General features: G+C 34.5%; 1 long non-coding RNA gene across 1 annotated transcript; it reads right to left on the bottom strand.

Annotated features, from left to right (window-relative positions):
- Positions 1–318: 318 nt before the first annotated feature.
- Positions 319–3,778, bottom strand: LOC124889330. The gene is made up of 2 exons (XR_007048237.1): positions 2,944–3,778; positions 319–2,866 (listed from the first exon to the last, which is right to left on the bottom strand). It is a non-coding gene; the product is annotated as an uncharacterized LOC124889330 (long non-coding RNA).
- Between the last annotated feature and the right edge of the window lie 1,570 nt (positions 3,779–5,348).

The raw sequence follows: 5,348 nt of genomic DNA, 5'->3' as shown, positions 1-5,348 counted from the left end.
CCAATACACTTATTTATAATATTGCAAAAGGTAGCAAACCATAGGCTCAATTCTCCACTATTGCCTTGTCCCCCTAACCCTCTTTCGAGGATGATAAAGGATTTCTAGAGTTTAGGGCTTTCACTCATCAAACCCATTTGAAAATTTAGGGTTTTCACCCATCAAATTCCAACCCATAAGCTCAAGCAATGGTGGAATCTATACTCAACAACTAAAATCCATGTAAACACAACAACACCCATACACAATTACACTCTTATTCAACATAATCCCAAAAATAAATTACTTAGTTACTCATGAAGAAAGTAAAGAGGGATATACCATAAGGATTATCCAAATCATTCATTCTTCACAAAAATCCTAAGAAATTTAGCCTCCAAAGTTAATTACACACTTGCACTATTAGGGTTTCAAGTCTTGAGTTCAAAATATCTTATGAGCAAAGCAATACCTAAAGAAGAATGAGGTTTTGCTTAAATATGGCTTGAGATGCGTTTAAGTACTTTTACAGATCTACCCCTGGGCATATTCTCGCTGAACCACGATTGCGCATGGCTATTCGTGGCCGCGACCGCATTATGCTGACCGCGACCTATAGTCCAGGTCTTTTGCTGCACTCTTCTTTGCTCCCTTTTGATCATTTTAGCCCCTATCCACATCTTTTGATCTCCTCAACTCTATGCCCTCAAAGAATGGATATTAGTGCATTTACTCATGAATATGTCTAATTCATTTATTAAAAACAAGGTAATGAACACAAATGTTTAGTGAGAATAAGTGGTAAAAATCATCACTCATCACTTGTCCTAATCTAAGCTCATTTTCACCTGTCCTAATCTAGATATTGGGCTTTAGCCCATAATCTATCCTAAACTATATTTTTGAGCTTTTTTGGCCACAACCTGCTTCACCTGTATTAATTTATAAATTTAGCTTCGAAGCCCAGATAAATAAATAATGGAAAAAATAAACGAATAATAAAAAGACAACAATAAGAAATAAAATGAGACTTTCAATTCTCTTGGCTACTTCAAAAAATGGGACTTTAACCCATTCTTCTTCTTTTGACAACTCTTATCCACGCGCTATGTAACAGACGTTAGACTTTCTTTCGGGCTTGACTCAAAAGATGGGCCTCATTGGCCTATTGTGGAATGCAGCGAGTCTGTTTGGACTCCAACGGGTTTTCATGCAAAACAATAAAGATAAAGAACATTAATACATGATTAACGAAGGGAAAGAGAAGTAAAATTAACACATAGCCAACCACGAAAAAATTCAAATTAGTTAACACAAAATCCATCAAAGAGAGGAAAAACTAGACGAAAACTAATGTGGATTTAACTAAAAATGGCAACGTATTATAATCTTAAATAATCAAAAGTCGATTAAAGATAGTAAGACATTCGTATCGATTCAAACTTACAAGTTCATCTAAAACAGAAGAAATTTAAATGTAGTTAATACATAACCGACTCAGGAAAGAATATAAAGAGAATTAATACGTGCTAATAATATACACTAAGTAACTGGGATCCTAACAGATAGTCAAAAACGGATTGGACATAAAAAGACACAATCATATCAATTAAACAAAGAAAGAGTATATGCAAAAAGGGTTGGGTCTTATATTCCAGTATTCCTTATAAAATGATGAAAACAGATCATAAAGGCAAAAACATGTGCCATCTTCCTAACTAAATTGGAATGACAATTTAGATATGTAGAAACAACACACTTTAAACTAATTAAAACATCGTAGAGACTTAATATGCATAAGCAACAACGTGTATTGAGAAAAAGACTTACAAAGAAAGACCCCCTTAATTACCATACCATGGCAAAGATATATATTCTTATCACATCAGCACACTGTCAAGAAAGGGACTCAATATACCGAATTAGCATTAAACACTTCAAACTATTAGGTAATAGTTCTAACAAAACAAATTAGAGAAGTAAGTCAATATATATATGAGTAGGATTTTAATTTGTAAAAAAAATAAAGTATTATACTAAACCAAGGTTTCAGGTTATATCATACATGGAACATCTGAAAATGCATCTTTTACTTACAACAACGATAAACCAGTTTGCACTAAAGACGTAAGCATGCTAGATTTTCTATCACATACGAGTTCTCAGAAAACGACCACAACGACAAAGAAAATCAATACATCAAAAACAAGAGAAGCTAGAAAATTTTTGTACAGAAAAAGCTGAACAGCTCGAGGGTAGCTACATATCTGCTTCATTCAAACAAACTGAGACGATTCTACTTAAATAAAATAGAGTAGGCTAAGTGAAAAGAACATTGTAAAATGCCAAATTTTGAGTCGCTTAAAGCCTATTCTATCCTTTCTCAACAAGTCAATAAATTGAAATATCTAAATACCCTAAAGGGGTCCATTACTACTATTTGTCAATTAGAGTCCAGGAACGCTTAGACGACAATTACTATTGACCCAAAGAAAACAAGGATACTACAATGTCGATTAAACTTGAAGAAACTAATCCAAACTACAACAATTAAAGTCAAATCTATCCATGAACAAACAGAAATAAAGGAAATTCAAGCTAGAAAGAGGCAATCAAAACTTAAAGCTATGACAAAATAGATTAAAGCAAAATGGGCATACATTTGATTGAAAGTATCGAATTTAGAGATGACGATTATGCTAAATCGAAAGAACATAATGAACACAGATTTTATGCCAAAAGAAATATCATCCAAAGCAGAAAGGTGAACTTAAAAAACTAACTAAAGATCGTCAAATCAAGAATGACAAACTTCTCATCTCAAACAACAATTGCAATCCTCTTCGCGATACCCTAAGGCTCTCAAAGCCTCTACAGCAACGACTACCTGCACATAATTTACTAATCAAACTACTATGACTGTTACAACGCAACAATATGAGAAAAGTAAAATAAAAGACTAACCGATTCTTGGGCAGCAAAACGATACTTTGAACTTTGTTAGAGTTTACCACCACCGTAGATAATCGTCGTCGACTCGTGAACCTCCAATTAGCCGACCAACTTTTCAAAATCTTTTTTTTTACTAAGAAGAGACTATCTTTGCTCAAAAGATCTTTTTAACCACTCGAGACTTATCTTTCTTCTGGTTTTGAGTCACTTCTATAGAAGAAGATTAGGCTCCCCCTTCAGTGTTTAATCGATGTGGGAAAAAGTAAAATGGGGGGCAATTTCGGGATGGCCAATTGAAATATGTTCCAAATTTTGAATGATAACTAAATTTCCCCCTTAATCTTGTGATGATTTTGGATTTTTTTGGAGAATTTTGAATGGGTTTGACCAATAGGAATGGGGAAAATTGAAATTCCCTTAAAACCAGTGAAATTCGTACACCTCTTTACGAATTCGTACAAATCCATCCCAGAAATAACAAATTTTCCGTTGGGAGACCACCTTGGCACAGTTTCTAGAATGTTCTTGGACTTTTTATGGTACACCATTGCGTGGGGAGCACGCGACTCATACGAGGGGAAAAGGAACGGGTTGAGGTTGGTTTTTCATCGGGTCGGGGCTAGGATCGATCGAAGCTATTGAGGTTGCTATTGTTTCTGGCTTTTGATCGGGATTTCATTGTTGTCATTGTTTGGAGTTTGGACGCTATGATGTATTGTGTGTTGAAGGTTGTTGTTGTTGAGAAGATGTGATAGGCAGATATGGTCTGGGTCAGATAGATAGGAGTTGAGCTGAGCAGTGTTGTTGCAATGTTGGGCTGGTTAGGGGTGGTGTTGAAATTAAAAGGGAAATGGTAAATTAGTTTTAGGCTATTTATTAAATATCTTTATTTTAGGGTTTTAGTCAATAGGATTTAAATATTAACCATGTTGAAAATCAATTTGTCAATTGTATTGCAATTGTGACCAAGTCGATTCAATTAAGGTCGAATTTAATAAATTGACTAAATTTAATCAAAATTTGAAATAAGTTGACAACTAATTTAATCTTGAGTTTCTTATTTTTAATAAAATCAAACACATATTTCTCCAAATAAATTATTTTTTAGAATAAGTTATAATTAAATCAAGGCTTTAACGACTTGAATTAATTTTCAAGATAAGTTTTGATTAAAATTCGATATTCCTTAGAATAATTATTTAAGTAACAAAATTACATAATTTCGTACGATTAAATACGATGATATATAATTACTACTTGAATGAAAAAATTACTCAGATAAATATTTCAAAAAGCTTTAATACGTGCTAATAATATACACAAGTTCGGATAAAATAAATGTTGTAATTTTATTTAAAATCAAAGAACTCAAAGTTAAACTTGGTTGTGGAGGACAAAAATTAGGTGTCATTACTTGGTGAAGTTGGAGTAAGAGTTCTGAACGGATATTGCAAGCTCATTGGAGTAGGATTCAGACTTGATGGAATCAACTTGGGAGAACTTTCTGTTAAACAATCTCATTCCTTCCTATTTGAAGCCGTCAAGGGAGAGTCACACTTTGCCTATGTCAGTATCGGTCTCCTTGCACAGCTGTAGCAGCTTGGTTGTCGACTTCTTGATGTTGGATATTTCTTCCTCGATGAAGGTGAGCCTGATCTTGAGTTCTTCAGTCTCTTTATCTTCACAAAACATGGAATTAGGCACATATTTACTTACCCTGGATGTGTTAGGCCGACTTTTGACAGACTCCTTTTTACACATTATTTTTTAATCAGAATATAGCCCATGCTTGCGAAGGTCTTTGAGTCATAAGTCATAGAGAATGCTGCCACTAGATAGGCTTAAAAGTCAATTCCATAGTAAAGAAAAACATGAGTGATGAGCATTTTGTAGGGTGAACTTGCCGAGGCATGAGAGTCAGCTGCACTTTCTATTATATATTCATGAATCCAGGCACTCCAGTTGATTTTATATTTTTTAATCAGGTAGCAGAGAACAAATACATCTCTGCATGTCACAGTACTGAGAGATCCCTTTCAAGGAATCAAGGTGGTTGCAATGATATGGGCTAAAATCCTATTGTAAAAGTCGAGGGACAGAGGACCAAAAGAGGGGTTGTTTGAGTCAGGATCTGAGATGACCTTCTTTGCCTTATCACAACTAACTTCAAAATTCTCTAGCCAGGTATTGTTCATGAATGGGACAACACCCGAGAATTCGTGTCAAATACTTTCTCAAATTAGAAGTCATTTAGAATAATACAAGTACCTAGAACCAGGGTTTCTAGCTCCCTACTGTCAGGGGAAAGGTGAAGGTTGGCATAGAACATGTGGATGGGATCTTCAAATACTTCCAGGCTACATAAGAGAAATATCATTAACAAGTCTTGAGCTTAGAGAAAGTGACCAATATTGCAG

The sequence above is a fragment of the Capsicum annuum genome, chromosome 12, assembly GCF_002878395.1.
Source record: "Capsicum annuum cultivar UCD-10X-F1 chromosome 12, UCD10Xv1.1, whole genome shotgun sequence".
Classification (NCBI taxonomy): Eukaryota; Viridiplantae; Streptophyta; class Magnoliopsida; order Solanales; family Solanaceae; genus Capsicum; species Capsicum annuum.
The sequence above is the reverse complement of the archived record's forward strand: the minus strand, read 5'-3'. Positions and strand labels throughout refer to the sequence as shown.